The sequence below is a fragment of the Canis lupus genome, chromosome X (assembly GCF_011100685.1).
Source record: "Canis lupus familiaris isolate Mischka breed German Shepherd chromosome X, alternate assembly UU_Cfam_GSD_1.0, whole genome shotgun sequence".
NCBI lineage: Eukaryota > Metazoa > Chordata > Mammalia > Carnivora > Canidae > Canis > Canis lupus.
In genome coordinates, this window is record NC_049260.1 from 14,617,019 (window position 1) to 14,635,031 (window position 18,013).

Consider the following 18,013-nt stretch of genomic DNA (forward strand, 5'->3'; position numbering starts at 1 on the left):
TTAAGATTTTATTTATTTATGAGACACACACACACACACACACACACACACACACACACACGGAGGCAGAGACACAGGCAGAGGGAGAAGCAGGCTTCACACAGGGAGCCAACGTGGGACTCGATCCCGGGTCTCCAGGATCACATCCTGGGCTGAAGGTGGCGCTAAACCACTGATCCACCCGGGCTGCCCTAGAAAACCTTTTCTAAACCACTTGGCCACTCCTCTCCTAGCTGTCTAACCTCCAAGCCTCTGAGAGAGTGGTTTATATGTAATCTATCCTTTTCTCATTCACTTCTCAAACTGCCCCTCTTGCTCTCTGACTTCCTGCTCTCAACACTAGACTGTGTTTTTCTGTGATCACCTGTGACCTCTTGTGTGCTTCAGTTAGATTCATCAGTTCTAATTTTACTTGACATTTCTGTTGCACCTGACACCGTTAATCACTATCTCCTTGAAGCAGCTTGTTCCCTTGGCATCTTTGTTCTCCATGTCCTCCTCTTTCATTTCTTTCTATGCAACCTCTGTTGGCTTGTCCCAATCCACTTCTTACACACTGCTGTTTCCTGGGTGGTTGACTTCTTGGCCAAGTGTTATCATGGGTCATTGTCTCAATTACACCCAGATTTTTAGTTCTACTTACCTGCAGATGTTTTTCTAAGTTTCTAAATTCTTCTCCTACTTTTCCCTATAAGCTTCAGACTCATTCTCCACCCCCCCCCCCGACTCATTCTTAAAAACCTTCCAGAAATTTACACCTGAGTATTCTTACAGGTATCTTATACTGAGCATGTCTCATGTGAAGTACAGCATCCTTTCCTCATACTTTGCTCCTTAATTGAAAAAAAAAAAAAATCTCCTACTGGTTCCACCATCCACTCAGGGTCCTAAGATAGATAGTTGGGTCTTGTTCAATTCCAGATACATTATGCTAGTATGGTATAAAATGTGATTTTGATCATATCACTGATATGCTTGAAAGCCTGCAGTTGTGCTCTCTTGCTGACAGGAGAAGGAGAAAGGATAAAGACTGAATTCGTTTATATGGCCTGTCAGGCTCTCTGGTGTGTTCTCTACCTACCTCTTCAGCCTCATATCCTTTCCCTGTCAGCCTCAAACACTGCTCAGATAAGTAGAGTTCCCCATAAAATTCTGTTTCAAATGTACTGTCTTTGTTTATGCTCTCTCCTTTGCCTGGAATGTAGTGTTTTTCTGTAGAGTTGCTACCTCTTCAGGTGGTGGGACTCCCTATTCCTCAGGGAAGCTACAGTTAATTGGTACCTTTTCCCACTTCCCTGGCCTCAACGTTATTGAGTATGCCTTGTCTGAACTATGATTTTGGAGAGCCAGGACTGGGTAAATGTTGGCATTAGTCCTGCAGAAAGAGGACAGGGAGTGGCACCGGTAAAGGTTTTTACAGCTTTTCAATTATGTGGTCACTATTAAGCCAATTCTTTTCTTAGTCCCTACTACCTATATAGGTATATTAGCTTTCAAGGGTTCTTCTGGAAAAAAATGTATCTTTTGATGGAGATATCTTTTATTGGCCTACACGAAGTTGTTGATATTTCAGCTCTACTAGGTTTTGCCACTCATAATTATTTGTTTGTTTGTGTTTTAAGTAGGCTCCATGCCCAGTGTGGGGCTTGAACTCACTGCCCTGAGATTAAGAGTTGCGTACTCTACAACTGAGCCAGTCAGGTGCCGTTGTCACCTATTCAGTCTTAACCTGCTTCATAGTTCCTTGGAATTCCTCATTGATCTGACTGCTGGGAGCACTTCCTACATTCCCAGGGATGCTCTGTTTTTTGTTTCTTTTATATTTCTTTTTCTTTCTCCTTCCTCTCTTTCTTTCTCCTTTCTCTTTCTCTCTTTTTTTCTTTTTCTCTTTTTTAAAAAATAGACTCCACATCCAGCATGGAGCCCAACGTGGGGCTGGAACTCACAACCCTGAGATCAAGACCTGAGCCGAGATCAAGAGTCAGATGCTCAACTGACTGAGCCAGCCAGGTGCCTTTTGCTTATTTCAGTTGGTTCTAGAAGGAAAGGTAAACATGTATTTTTGATCAGCCATTTTGAAATAGAACTTCAGTGCTCTGTACCTCCATAGGTTCTCTATTTTTTCTCCTCTATTGTAAACATCATGGCAAAGAATGCCTGTTTATTTATTTATTTCTTACAAAGAATGTCTTGTAAAGTGAATCCTTGCATATATCTTTGATCATGTTCTTAGGACACTAGTTTTATATTCCCCTTGAGAATCACTGGGGTGATGATGGATGACTCTGATGACATTGTGCCATACCTGTGAAGGGTGTGAAGGAAACGCTGCTGATTCACCTAAAGGAAAGGTTACTAGTTAAAAATGTTTACTATTTTGGCCAATGTGGTCAGTTTCTCTTTATTTTTCACTGGATTTAAAAAAATTACCTCTAAGATTAAATATTTACCAAACTTATTTATTGGCCATTTGTATTTTTCTTTGTACATTTTCTTTTCATCTTAAAGGCTTTTTTTTTTTTTTTAAATACTCCTTTCTAGGGTTCACTGAGTTCTTTAGCCTGAAATAAGCAAACACTGATGAATGTAAGATCTGTCACTCATTCTTTCAGCTTAGATTTATTATGATCTGATCTTGGAAAATCAAAATCCACTCCTAGTTTTGTGGTTATTAATAATACCTCACAAGGTGGCTGTGAAAATTAATTGAAATAACATAGGTGAAGTACCCAACACAGTAACTTGTATACAATAGGCACCAGTAAATACTAGTTTCTTCTGTGCATTCTTTATCCTTTGCCAGATTATTAAAATAACTGCAGTGTTCCATACCTGAGAGAGAGGGATGGCTTGTATTTACTGAACCCTTGTTAAATGAAGGGCAGTATGCCAAATACCTTGAGGGATACCGAGATGTCTAAGGCTGGTTCCTGTCCAGGGATAAACATCAGCTTACTATATATATTTTTACTTTTCTAGGCTGCTGCTGCTTTTTTTTTTTTCCTTTTTAAACATGCCATTCTGAAAACCTTTCAGTTTTTAAAGTGTGTTTTGAGTACAGAACATTTTAAAGATTGGTGTGCCACATTTAATCCATTACATTTCTACGAGAATAGTTAAATTAGCTCCATTTTATAGATGGGGGTCCTAAAGGGTCATCTGCCCAGCTTCTAGTCAAGGTAAAAATAGGATACTAGGATGTAGAAGAATGCTAACCATTGTATTTCCAGCCTTAGTAGGTGCTAAATAAATATTTGTTGAATGAATGTATCCTCTTTTGTTAAATTTTATGTTAAGCCCATTCTTAAATCTCATCTCTACTTCTTACTGTTTTATTCTCTCCTTTTGTAATTTATTCTGCTAAAGTGGTCAATATAAACTGTAAAAGTTACTGGTTGGTGGAGAAGACCTTAGATGTTGGAAGACAAAAGGTATACTGCTGTAGTCATAATGAAAAAAGGCTTTGAGAGGAGGGGATTTTTGTGCTGATACTGACTGTATTTGCCAATTTATTTTTTTAAAGCTTTTTAATTAATTTAAAGTAATCTGTATACCCAACATGGGGCTTGAACTCATGACTCCAAGGGATCAGGAGTAGTGTGCTCTACTGACAGAGCCAGCCAGGCGCTCTGCCAGTTTAATTTTCTACCTTGATGCTGATTCATTGCAAGACCTACCTTTCTAGTTCTTGTGACAGCTACAGGGGGCTTCCCAAGTTTGGGGCTAGGGAAAATGGCCCAATTTTTTGTACTCTAAGGTGACTCTGTTGTTAATAGGTTTTTCATTTAATCTCTATTAAAGTAGGAAAAATTAGCAATTATAATTAGGCTCTGGAGATTTGAGGGGAAAATTTTTTAGTGGATGAACTAGCAAATATACAAACTTTAATAGAATAAGTGATTAACATGCCAGAGTTTGCTCTGTATTTAGTTTCTTGTAGTTGATTGGCTTGGACGGTGAAATAAGGGCTCTTAGTAAAAATGATAAAATCCTGGAAAGGATTGGTGATGGGACATCCATTGCAGAGAGTAGTATTTTTTTTTTTATTTTTTTATTTATTTACTTATGATAGTCACAGAGAGAGAGAGAGAGAGAGAGGCAGAGACACAGGCAGAGGGAGAAGCAGGCTCCATGCATCGGGAGCCTGATATGGGATTCGATCCCGGGTCTCCAGGATCGCGCCCCGGGCCAAAGGCAGGCGCCAAACCGCTGCGCCACCCAGGGATCCCTGCAGAGAGTAGTATTAACACACCTTCACTCTGCACATGGAACACTGTTCAGTCAGCCTTGCTAATAAATACACTTTTCACAAATTTTATGACTAGATAGATCTCTTCATCACATTGTTGGTTTCTTCAGTTTATTTATTTATTTATATATACATACTTTGGATACATTCAGTGAGGCTTATAAACAATTGTTTTGTAAAATAATTTCATAGGTAGAAATAAGCCTTTGGGAAAGGTTGGAAAAACTTTGCTTTGATTCTTCCTAGCTGGTGACCAGGGACAAGGTATAGGATGACTCTGGGACTATTTTCTTTTCTTTTCTTTTTTAAGATTTTATCTATTTATTTATTTATGATTTTATTTGTTTGAGAGGGAGAGAGAGAGAGCATGTGTGTGCCCTCAAATGAGCACAAGCAGTGGGGAGGGGCAGAGGGAGAGGGAGAAGCAGATTGCCTACCTAGCACAGAGCCCCAGATCCCCAGATCCCCAGATCCCCAGGCTGGGCTGGATTCCAGGACCCCAAGATCATGGCTTAAGCCAAGGGCAGACTCTTAACCAACTGAACCATCCATGCACCCCTAAAGATTTTATTTTTTAAAGTCATCTCTATACCCATCGTGGGACTCGGATTTACAACTCTGAGATGAGGAGTCGCATACTCCCCCAACCGAGCCAGCCAGGTGCCCCTCTGGAACTATTTTCTTATCTCTTAATACTGTTAGGATTAAATGTCATAATGTGTGTAAAAATACTTAGCATTGTGTCCAATGTATGGAAGTGCTCCAAAAGCACAATTTTAAGCTATTTGTCTTACCTGCTAAGGATATACTGCAGTGGTTAAGTAAAGAATTTTGGGGCAGCCCTGGTGGCTCAGTGGTTTAGTGCCGCCTTCAGCCCAGGGTGTGATCCTGGAGACCCAGGATTGAGTCCCATGTCGGGCTCCCTGCATGGAGCCTGCTTCTCCCTCTGCCTGTGTCTCTGCCTCTCTCTCTCTCTCTCTCTGTGTCTCTCGTGAATAAATAAATGAAATCTTAAAAAAAAAAAAAAAAGAATTTTGGAGCCTGACTGCTTGGGTTTGAATTCCAGTTCTGTCACTTCCTGGCTAGGGAACAGATTTTAGTGACCTTTTGGCAAAATGAGGTTTCTGGTAGTGAAGGACCAGAAAAGATTCTTGTGAGGATTAAGTAAATTAATGTAAATAAAGCAGCTAGATCAGTGGTTAGCACAAAAGTGCTGTATATTTTAGCTGTTGTTATGATTTCATCATATTTGAAAACCTGTGCCCTTCCGATATATTTGAAATACTATATTCTAAATTTTTTTGCATCATTTTGATTTCAAGCTCCATGAAGGCAGGGTCTGCTCTGTTTTGTTTACTACTGTATTGCTAACATCTGGAATAGTGTGACTTGCATAGAATATTTAGTAAATATTTGTGAAATGAATGAATAAATAAATGATGAGTGTTCCATTTTCTTTGAATTATGTTGGCAGGTATTCTATTTAAGTAGTTTTTTATTAAGTCACTGTAAAAAAAAAATCTGTAACAAAACTTCTAAGTTCTCAGTGTTTACAGACTGAAATCCAAGTTTCTTAGCTTTGCATTCAAAACCTGTAGAATCTAACCCTACCCAGTTTTCTTCTCTATTACAATGTAGAGTTTAGACCAAATACCCTTTTTCTTTTTTAAGATTTTATTTATTTATTCATGAGAGACAGAGAGAGAGGCAGAGACAAAGGCTGAGGGAGAAGCAGGTTCCATGCAGGGAGCCCGACGTGGGACTCGATCCCGGATCCCAGGATCACGCCCTGGGCCAAAGACAGCCGCTTAACCACTGAGCCACCCAGGCGTTTCCCCGCCTTTTTAAAAAAGATTTATTTATTTATTTGAGGGAGAGAGCAAGCAAGTGAGCTCCGGAGCAGAGGACAGAGGCGCAGAGAGTAAGAGAGAATCCTGAAGCAGACTCCCTGCTGAGCCCTGAGCCCTGTTCCATTTGCAGCGTTCAGTCTTACAACACTGAGATCATGACCTGAGCTGAAACCAAGAGTTGGACGCTTAACCAAGTGTGCCACCCAGGTACCCCACCAGATATTCCTTTTCTGTCTCATTTCAAATGTATGAATCTCTGGGTTGTGAATTAATTCACTGGGTCATTGTGATATCCAGTCAGTAAAATGGTAAATGTGAAAGCACTTTGCAAATTATATATCATCATCATCATCATTATTTATAATAATCCTTAAATGTTTTTAACCAAATTTTGCTGGATTGTGCCCTCTTCTATTTGCTCACACAACTTAACTACAACCCCACACGTTTTTTCCAGACCTAGTTCAAATCCATTTTCCTGTGTAAAACATAACCTCTGCAGTCTAAAACGAGCACTCTTTGAACATTTATAGTTGTTGTGATTTGTATGGTTTATTTGGTAATAATGAACTTGAATTATCTAATCTTGTCTGTTGTCTTTTTTTTTTTTTTTTAAGATTGCTTTATTTTTCAGGAATCTCTACACCCAATGTGGGACTCAAACTCACAACCCCAAGATCAAGAGTCCCATGCTCTTCCAACTGAGCCAGCCAGGTGCCCCTTGACTGTTTTCTTGATGTATGACTAGGATCTTACTTAAACTGTTAATGAAACCAGTAAACATTTACCAAGCACCTGTTGTTGTAATCTCTAGACACAAAGTTTTCATGTATTAATTCCAGTTTTCACAATTGAATTGTAAGATACTGTTAAAAGATAAACTGAGGCATCTTAAAATTTTTGAAAGTTTCAGAAGAAAAATCAATTCAATTTGGGCACTGCCAAACTGGAAGTGGTTAGGAGCACTTGGCTGCCAGGAGCCCCAGGGTAAAGGCTTATATATAAGGGCGAAGGTGTGAAGGCAAAGAAAGGAAGTTATTTGATTGTCTATTACTTAAAGCCTAGTTGGCTGTTTGCGATAGGAAAGCAAAACCTAAGGACAACCAAACCTTGAGGCGTTTACAGGCTTAGATTTTGGTTTGCCTTTATAGGCCACCACAGCATTACAGCAACAACAATCTAATAGCTTCCTTGTTTAATTTAACTCTACTTAAGAACACAGACTATGATGTGTACTTTCTGTTTTTTTTTTTTTTTTTTTTTTAACTTTCTGGTTTAAAGAATGGTTCCTTTATATATAATAACATGGAGCAGTGGTTGATTAGCTGATGTATCTTTACTGTTAAAATGAAGTTGCAAACATTTTCCTTTTCAGAACCAGTCTAGCATTTGTGTATGATATCTGGGGTTTTGTTAATACTGGTTCATACTAATATTTTCTTCTTTAGTTTGTTTTCAAATACCTTGACTTATTTCATACTTATTTTTCCTCCACCAAGGTAAAAATACTATCTTTCCTTAAATTGCTTACCTTGGAATTTGATGGATCCCTTTGGTCAACTGCCGTTTCTCTCATGTGTTACCTTTGTTAGCTCTACTCATGCAGTGATCTGTTGAAGTCATCTTTTTTTTTTAATTTTATTTATTCATGAGAGACACAGAGAGGCAGAGACACAGAGAGGTAGAGACACAGGCAGAGGGAGAAGCAGACTCCCTATGGGGAGCCAGATGTGGGACTCGATCCCAGGACTCTGGGATCATGACCTGAGCCAAAGGCAGATGCTCAACCACTGAGCTACCCAAGTGCCCCTGAAGTCATTTTTTTTTTTTTAACTTTTTGAGCATCAGATAAAATGAAAAAATATTAATAGAATTTTCATTCTACATAATGCATTTGGTTTTTAAAAATGATTTGGGATTTATTTATTTAAAGATTTTTATTTATTTGTTCATGAGATACACAGAGAGAGAGGTAGAGACAGGCAGAGGGAGAAGCAGGCTCCATGCAGGGAGCCTGATGTGGGACTCGATCCTGGGTCTCCAGGATCACACCCCAGGCTGAAGGCACCGCAAAACTGCTAGCCACCAGGGCTGCCCTGATTTGGGGTTTAAAAGCAGTTTGCAGTGTAGCACCAATCAAGGCTCTCTTGAAGAGACAGCACTTTTGGGGCTTTCTGAGAGAGGTGACCTTTGTGCAGAGACTCGATGGAATAAGTGTTAGCAGGATGTTTCTGGTGGGAACCCTCTTATTTGATGGAATCAGGTCCATAATTGGAAAGTGAATTTTAAAAATTGGTCAAGTTTGGGATGCCTGCATGGCTCAGCAATTGAGCATGACCCAGGGTGTGATACTGGGGTCCTGGGATTGAGTCCTGCTTTGGGCTCCCTGCATGGAGCCTGCTTCTCTCTCTGCCTGTGTCTCTGCCTCTCTCTCTCTCTCTCTCTCTCTCTCTGTGTCTCTCATGAATAAATAAATAAAATCTTTAAAAAAAATATTGGTCAAGTTCTAAGTAACTAAATAAGAACACACATACAACATTTTGCCATAAAGCATATGTTTCTTTGCTAATATTTTGAGGTGAGGCCAAGGCCTTTTTTTTTTCTGAGAATGGATCAGCTGACTGAAGGTCAATGGCTTCTGTCTTATATGAATCATACTCCTAGTCCACCCTATTTGTGTAGTAGATCCAGTTTTGATTTCTTGAAAGTGGAATAGTAACTTAGATAACTTATGAAACCATCTAGTGCAGAATTCTAGATTTTTAAGAGCTTTTTCCTTTTTTTTTAAACATTGTCTAATCTGTGTCTAATTTGACAGTCTTATTTATTTATTTATTTATTTATTTATGATTTTATTTATCTATTCCTGAGAGACACAGGCAGAGGGAGAAGCAGACTCCACGCAGGAAGCCCGATGCGGGGGCCTAATTTGGAACTTGATCCCAGGACCCCAGGACCACGCCCTGGGCCGAAGGCAGGCGCCAAACCACTGAGCCACCCAGGGATCCCAGTCATTTTTTTTTTTTTTTTTTTTTCCCGACAGTCACTTTTTAAAGTAAACTCTACCCTCAATGTGGGGCTTGAACTCACAACCCTGAGATCAAGTGTTGCATGCTCTACTGACAGAGCCAGCCAGGTGCCCCCCTTCACATTTTTAACATAACCTTTCCAAAGCATACCACCTAATTTTCACAGAGACTGCAACTTTCTTTTTATTGGTTTGTATACTAGTTAGTTGAAAACCATGTGATAGCTGTTACAAGAGGAGTTGATGTAGTTTTGGGGAAGAAATGCAACTGACTTTTGGATGCTAAGCATGCAGCAGCTCCATTTAAGGGAGCAGAAGTGTGAAGTTGAACTAAACAGTTATCTATGAGCCACAAACATCTGTATTATTAGCATCAGCTAGTCTGTTTCGTAAAAGTAGTGGGGAGTTGGTAACTGTTCTGTTAAGAGAGATGCTGGAGGCCAGTATGGCTGGAATGCACGGTGCAAATGGACTTTTGTAATACATTTTATACTTTTCAAAAAAGCCCGTTTTCCATGAATAACCCTCTTTAAAAAATATATATATATATGTAATACAGAGAACTGAATTCGGAGTGCCTGGAGAAAATCACTCAGTACAGACAAGATTGCTGTGAAGCCTTTTCTCCTAGTGGAGTTTACCCTCTCTCCCAGACAGAAGTTGTTTCTACCTCTCCTGGGGCGTGTAAAACCCCTCGCATATCCCTTTTTGCATTTCTCCCGTGTAGTTAATTCACCTGTTTGCTTCTTCTACCAACTCTTTCTTTGAGGAGCTTTTGTGTATCCTGTCTGGTCCATAGTTGGTGCCCAACAGGTTGAATGGAAGAGAAGTTCTGGCCACTTAAACAGGTGGCACAACCCAATCTTGTTGAGATACAGTTTTCATTGATGTGCCACAAGAAAATAAGCCATGAGTGTCTATAAGTTCAGTACAGAAAATATTTTAGTGTAATTATACTCAATTGATTGTATTCTATTCCATATGTCCAAGGCACTGTGCTATTTCTATTTTTTTTTTAATTTTTATTTATTTATGATAGTCACAGAGAGAGAGAGAGAGAGAGAGAGGCAGAGACACAGGCAGAGGAAGAAGCAGGCTCCATGCACCGGGAGCCCGACGTGGGACTCGATCCCGGGTCTCCAGGATCGCGCCCTGGGCCAAAGGCAGGCGCCAAACCGCTGCGCCACCCAGGGATCCCCACTGTGCTATTTCTACAAAGGCATTGAGTTTAATAATACATGGTCCTTGTCCCTGTCACCTGATATGTATCGTAGTAGGATAATGGGATATATGGAGAGGCAAGAGTAATTAGGAGCTGGAGGAACGTGTGGGACATGCAAGGTAGATGGTACCTGGACCGGACTGGGAATGCTAACACCAATTAGGGCTTCTCAGCATGTATTTGTTGCTCCAGACATTTGGATGGCAGTCTGGATATCCTTCAAACTCTCTTTGCTCTTTTTCTGCCACATACTCCCAGTCATTTTACTCCTACTTCTGGTTGTCTTCCCTCACAGTATCTTTGTGGTTTTAACATTCTTCCTTTGGCCATATCCCTCTTTCTGCCCTTGGTGTAGTGCTTTATTGTTTTAACTCTAACCCTTAGCTTCTGGAAATATGCTTTTCTCTCTTCTACGTATCCACACCACTTCATCATTGTCTCTCTTATGGCATTTCTCTCTCTCTTCCTCTCTTTCTTCTCTCCCCCCTCCTCCTAAAATTATACATATACATACCCTTTACTGGACTGTAACTTCTGAGAGCAAGTTGCATCTCTGTAGTTCTAAAACTATCTAGTATATAGTTTTATAATTAGTAGGTACCACATAATCTTTTAAATTTAGCTTCTTTTCCCCAAACTCAGTTCCTCAGATATTACTTTTTCTCTTTATGGACTAGATAGAGTTCTGCCTTTAATTCCACATTCTGGTCAGCAGATTCTGCTGCTTGTATCTTCAAAATGTTATTCATAACCCCATTCCTACCACTCTCATCAATGCATACCAATTAAAAGAAATAACGAGTGCATATTATTTCAGTATAGGTGCTGGAAATAAAAATATTACAGACTCAGTCCTTGCTGTAAGAATACCAACAGGAGAGAGAGAGAGACAGACAGACACACTTCATATCTGACACTTTTTGTGACAATATTTATTGAACACCTCTTTGTGCTGGGTGATATTGTAGCATAGATGTATTTTGGAGTCATTTTCCACAGGCTGCTCACTTCCAAGGGGAAGAGGCCTAGAAAATACAGCTACTGGATCTCCTCCATTCTAAAGTGCATTTTCTTTCCCAGGCTTGGACATTTCTGAAATCCAGATGAGTCTTAAGCCAGCCATGTATGTTTAATTTTTTTATTCTCCTTTCAAGAGCTATCAAATTGATGGTGCTTACAACTAGTAGAACCTTATAACTGGGGAACAAATATTAATGGTAGGGACGCCTGGGTGGTTCAGTGGTTGAGCTTCTGAAGCCTTTGGCTCGGTCCCGGCGTCCTGGGATCGAGTTCCACATCGGGATCCTTGTATGGCGCCTGCTTCTCCTCCCTCTGCCTATGTCTCTGCCCCTCTCTCTGTGTCTCTCATGAATAAATAAATAAAATCTTAAAAAAAAAAAGTACGTCTGGAATTACACTGTCAAATATGGTAGCTTCTAGCCACATGTGGATACTTAAATTCAAACTTTAATTAGACATTAAATTGATTAAAGTTAATTAAATAAAATGAAGATTGAGTTCTTCAGTAGCACTAGCCACATCTCAAGAACCCAGTTGTTTGATTAGTGGTTATTGTATCAGACAGTGAAGATGCAGAACATCTTCATTGTTACAGAATGTTTATGATAATACTTGTAGAATGTGGTTCCATGGTTATACCTGGTGAGTTGGAAAAGCTTTAGTCAGTTACTTGCTGCAGTACTATCATATGTATTTCTTCCTTCTGGGATGTCAGGAAACTTGTTTTTTCCTCTCTTCTGTGGTTTTTGGTTTTACCTTAGGGCCTTGGATAGTAAGTAGTAGGTACCCAGAAATAACTGGAGTGTTAAACAGTTGGAATAGAAGGGGGAAGAGCTCTGTATTTTCATAACAGGAAGAAGCTTAGCTGGTTTAATTTTTATTTATTTATTTATTTATGATAGTCACAGAGAGAGAGAGAGAGACAGAGACAGAGACATAGGCGAGGGAGAAGCAGGCTCCCTGCACCGGGAGCTCGACGTGGGATTTGATCCCGGGTCTCCAGGATTGCGTCCTGGGCCAAAGGCAGGTGCTAAACTGCTGCGCCACCCAGGGATCCCGCTTAGCTGGTTTTATTCAGTGTATCCTAGTGTCCTTTTTTAAAGAGGGATTTTGTTTTATTTATTCTATTATTTTAAAAAAAAATCTTTAAAAAAGATTTTATTAAAGCATGAGTGAGCACGAGTTGAGGGGAGTGACAGAGGAAGAGGGAGAGGAAAGAGGGAGAAGCAGGCTCCTGGGATGTGGGGCTGGATTCCAGGACCCTGAGATCATGACCCAATCTGAAGTCAGATGCTTAATCAACTGAACCATCCGGGCACCCCAAGTGGGATTTTGTTTTATTTTTTATTTTTTTATTTTTAACATTTTATTTATTAATGAGAGACACACAGAGAGAGGCAGGGACATAGGCAGAGGGAGAAGCACGCTCCCTGTGGGGAGCCCAATGCGGGACTCCCTCCCAGGACCCCGGGAACACACCCTGAGCCAAAGGCAGATGCTCAACCACTGAGCCACCCAGGTGCCTGGGGGTTTTGTTTTAAAACAGAGTACATTTTTTTATTCTTCCCAGCTTTATTGAGGTATAATTGACAAAAGTGTGTGTGTGTGTGTGTGTGTGTGTGTGTGTGTATTTAAAGATTTTATTTATTCATGAGAGACACAGAGAGAGGCAGAGGCAGAGGGAGAAGCAGGCTCCCTGCGGGGAGCCCAATGTGGCACTTGATCCCAGGACCCTGGTCTCCCAACCCATGCCAAAGGCAGATGCTCAACCATTGAGCCACCCAGGTGCCCCTGTATATATTTAAAGTGTGCAATGTGATCACTTGATACATGTATACATTGTGAAATGATTACTACTGTCAAGTTAATAAAAACATCACTTTATAGGTTTTTTTTTTTTTTGTGAGAATGCTTAAGATCTCTCTTAGCATATTTCAAGTATACAGTACAGTATTATTAACCAGAGTAACCATGCTGTACATTGGATCTTCAGAACTTAATTATCTAATAACAGAAAGTTTGTACTCTCAGACAACATCTTTCCATTTCTCTATCCCCTAGCAATCACCGTTCTTCCCTGTTTCTACAAATTTAACTTTTTAAAAATTTTCATATACAGGTAATATCCTATAGTATTGTCTTTCTCTGGCTTATTTCACTTAGATAATGCCCTCTATGTTCATTTAGGTTGTCAGAAATGGCAGAATTTCCTCCTCCTCCTCTTTAAAATAGCTGAATAGTATTCCATTGTATATACACACCACATTTTCTTTATCTGTTCATCCATTAGTAGACATTTAAATTATTCCCATATTTTGGCTATTTGAGTAATGCTGCAGTGAACATGGGAGTGCAGATATCTCTTGAAGGTACTGATTTTGCTTCCTTTGGATATAAATCCAGAAGTAAGATTACTGGATTGTATAGTAGTTCTATTTTTAAATTTTTGAGGATTTGGAGGATTTTTATTTTTTTATTTTACTATTTTTAAAGTAGGCTCCATGCCCAACATGAAGCTCAACATGGGGCTTGAACCCATAACCCTGAGATCAAGACCAGAGCTGAGATCAAAAGTTGGACGCTTAACTGACTGAGCCATCCAGGCACCCTTAGGGTTTGGAGTTTTTTTTTTTTTTTGTAAAGATTTTATTTATTTATTCATGAGAGAGAGAGAGAGAGGCAGAGACAGAGGCAGAGGGAGAAGCAGGCTCCACGCAGGGAGCCCCATGTGGGACTTGATTCCGGGTCTCCAGGATCACACCCTGGGCTGAAGGCGGCGCTAAACCGCTGAGCCACCTGGGCTCCCCGGATTTGGAGGATTTTTAAAAAAAATTTTCAGCATTGAACATTTAGGAACTGTTACCTAGGTTCTTACCACTTATCAAATAGAATTCAGCAGGTGGCCCATTATGTTCAAAGGCTATGGTTTGATGCAATGCACTACAATGAAAATTTCCAGGTTTCTAAATTTGATATTTGTAGTATTACATGTCATTTCTCAGGGGAGATATAATTGGATGTCATAGAAATGTTTATGTGAACTGTTCACTCCTGTGGATTTCTCAGTGAGTGTGATTTGCAATGATTGGAGTAAAAGTGTCCTGAATCTTTTTATTTCCATTTTATGGAAAACTCAGATTTATGTTAAAACACAATTTATCCATTCTCTTGTTAATGGATATTTAGGCGGTTTCTTGGTTTTGGCGAATGCAAATAAATTGCTATGTACATCTTTTAGTGGGCAGATGCTTTCATTTGTCTTGGGTACATACCTAGGAGGAAAATTGTTAAGCCATAGCATATATACAGTATACCAAACAACTTTCTAAAGTAGCTGTACTAGTTTATGTTGCTTTCTTTTTGGTACCGCACTAAAGATTAAAGTTTATTATCTAGATGTATTTACTGTCTGAATATTCGATTTCCTCCACTACATGTCCTAGACCTTTGGGGCCATTTCCAAATGAATCTGAAAATAATTCAGACTTATCCTATCTTTCAGATGGCCTTAAAGGAGTATAAAAACTAAACATTCTATCTCTTCTTTTGATTGACTTTCAAGACCCATAGTTCTTTGAAGAAACTGGTTCCTGTCTTTGTAAGTTGTTTTAAGTGTTTTCATGTTGCCTTTTGCTATGGGAACTAGTGTACTTTGCATGGCATTGATATGACTAGCTATTATTGAGGGCTTATAATGTGAAGTCTTGTAGTTAAATCAAGGACAATATCCTTTTGAAATGCTACCAGTTCAGTTCAGGAAGTTTCAAACTGAGTTCTTACTTGGTAGGTTCTGTCCTATTCATCTCCATGTCCAAAGACTCATGAAGATGATTTTCTCCCCCTAAGTGAGGGAGAGAGAGATGGGGTGAGAGGCAGAGGGAGAGAGAGAGAATCTTAAACTAGGCCAGATGTGGGGCTTGATCTCACAACCCTGAGATCATGACCTGAGCTGAAATCAAGAGTTGGACACCCAACCAACTGATCCACCTATGCACCCCAAGACTTGTAATCCTAGTCTAAGGGATGTAGGAGACACACATAATGATATAAGTCCAAATATATTGTTACTAGAATTACAGATAAAGTGCGTGGGACCTCCATATCACAACATATCACATCTTACTTGGGTTGCAGAGAGGTGAATGTACCCATGTTTGGGTTCATTCATGTAGGGGGGTTAGTGTATGAGGTCAATCTTGAAAGGGTTTTGATTTGGATGGTTTGCATGCCAGAAGAAGGGAATTGCTTGGTGGAGTCATGGAGCAGGAAAGTATACAGATCTTTTTTTGACTTAGAAAAAGAGTTATTTTTACCAATAAACTCATTGTAAATTGAAAATAATGTAAGTAGAAAATTCATTTAATACATCTAACCTACCGAACACTGTAGTTTAACAGCCTATCTTAAATGTGCTCAGAACACTACAGTTGGGTAAAGTCATTGAACACAAAGCCTATTTTCTTTTAAGATTTTATTTATTTATTTGAGAGAGAGAGCATTAGTAGGGGGGAGAGGCAGAGGGAGAAGCAGACTCCCCACTGAGCAGGGAGCTTGATGTCAGACTTGATCCCAGGACTCTGAGATCACGACTGCAGCCAAGGCAGACACTTAACTGACTAAGCCACTCAGGTGCCCCTATCTTTTTTTATTTGGGTATAGTCGACACACAATGTTACATTAATTTCTTGTGTACAAGTTAGTGATTTGACAAGTTTTTACATTATGCTTATGACAAGTATAGCTATCATCTGTCCTGTTAATGTTTCTAATTAGAATATCATTGACTATGTTCCTTATGTTGTGTTTTACTCCTGTGACTTACTCATTCCATAACTGGAAAGCCTGTTATCTCTCTCTCTCCTTCCTCTGATTTGCCCAGCCCCCACCACCTTCCCTTCTGGAAACCATCAGTTTGTTTTCTGTATTTATAGGTCTGATTCTGCTTTTTGTTTGTTTCTTTTCTTTTTTTAGATTACATTTATGGAATACTCATAATGGTATTCGTCTTTCTCAGTCTGAATCATTTCACTTAGCATAACACCCTCTAGGTCCATCCATGTTGTCTTAGATGGCATGATCACATCTTTTTTTGTTGTTGTTGTTGTTGCTGTGTAGTATTCCATTGTGTGTGCGTACACCACATTTTCCTTCCCTTAGGTTGCTTCCATATCTTGGCTATTGTACATAATGTTACAATAAACAGTGATGTATATCTTTTAGAATTTTTTTTTTAAGATTTTATTTATTCATGAGAGACAGAGAGAGAGAAGCAGAGATATAGGCAGAGGGAGAAGTAGGCTCCATGCAGGGAGCCCGATGTGGGACTCAATCCCGGGACTCTGGGATCACACCCTGAGCAGAGGGCAGATGCTTAACCGCTGAGCCACCCAGGTGTCCCTAGAATTAGTGTTTTCATTTTCTTTGGGTAAATATCCAATAGTGGAATTCTTGGATCATATGGTATTTCTATTTTGTATTTTTTTTTCTTTAAGATTTTACTTATTTATTTCAGAGGGAGAAAGAGCAAGTATGAGCAGGGGAAGGGGCAGAGGGAGAAGAAGACTCCCTGCTGAACAGGGAGCCTGATGTGAGACTCAATCCCAAGTCTCTGGGATCATGACCTGAGCTGAAGGCAGATAGATGCTTAACTGACTGAGCTACCCAGGTACCCCTACTTTTAAATTGTCTTTAAAGATTTTATTTATTGAGGGGGAGCACAAGTGAGCAGAGGGGCAGAGGGCAAGGGACAGATAGACTACCCACTCAGCGGGGAGCCCAAGGCAGGGCTCGATGCAGGACTCCATCTCAGGACCCTAAGATCGTGACCGGACTCAAAATCAGATGCTTAAACTTACTGAACCACTCAGGTGCCCTTATTTTTTTAATTTTTTGAGGAACCTCTACTATTTTCCACAATGGCTGCATCAGTTTACATTCCCACCGTGTACAAGTTTCCCTTTTCTTTTTCTTTTTTTTTTTTTTAAGATTTTATTTATTCATGAGAGACACAGAGAGAGGGAGGCAGAGACATAGGCAGAGAGAGAAGCCGGCCCCATGCAGGGAGCCCAATGTGCGACTTGATCCCGGGACTCCAGGACCATGCCCTGGGCCAAAGGCAGGCACCAAACCACTGAGCCATCCAGGGATCCCCGGTTCCCTTTTCTTTTCTTTATTTATTTACTTATTTATTTATTTACTTACTTACTTATTTATGATAGTCACAGAGACAGAGAGAGGGAGAGAGAGGCAGAGACACAGGCAGAGGGAGAAGCAGGCTCCAGGCTCCATGCACCGGGAGCTCGATGTGGGATTCGATCCCGGGTCTCCAGGATCGTGCCCTGGGCCAAAGGCAGGCGCCAAACCGCTGCGCCACCCAGGGATCCCCCCGGTTCCCTTTTCTTTCCATCTTCTCCAGCACTTGTTATTTCTTGTCATTTTGATTTTAGCTATTCTGACTGGTGTCAGGTGATATCTCATTGTGGTTTTGATTTGCATTTCCCTGATGATTAGTGATGTTGAGCATCTGTAAGCTGACAGACTCTTATTGGGTGAATTAAAATTCAGATACTGAAAGCTGTGAGATAAATTAAGGGAGGAGTAGTCTTGGGAATTGAAAGGAGATTGGTGCCCAACAGTAATATGGC

The 18,013-nt window shown here is 40.1% G+C and overlaps 1 protein-coding gene across 11 annotated transcripts in view; it reads left to right on the forward strand.

The window, feature by feature from the left end:
- CDKL5 (cyclin dependent kinase like 5) overlaps nucleotides 1-18,013 on the forward strand; it is a 212,744-nt gene that overhangs the window by 20,152 nt on the left and 174,579 nt on the right. For 5 of the 11 annotated variants that reach the window (XM_038586972.1, XM_038586970.1, XM_038586975.1 and 2 more), the window contains one exon: nucleotides 14,872-14,967. The exons of 3 other annotated variants lie outside the window; for them this stretch is intronic. The gene's annotated coding sequence lies outside the window, so the exon portion shown is untranslated. Of the gene's footprint in view, nucleotides 1-6,121; nucleotides 6,307-14,871; nucleotides 14,968-18,013 lie in introns of those variants that run through there. 3 more of the 11 variants (XM_038586964.1, XM_038586969.1, XM_038586973.1) reach the window with 2 other exon arrangements.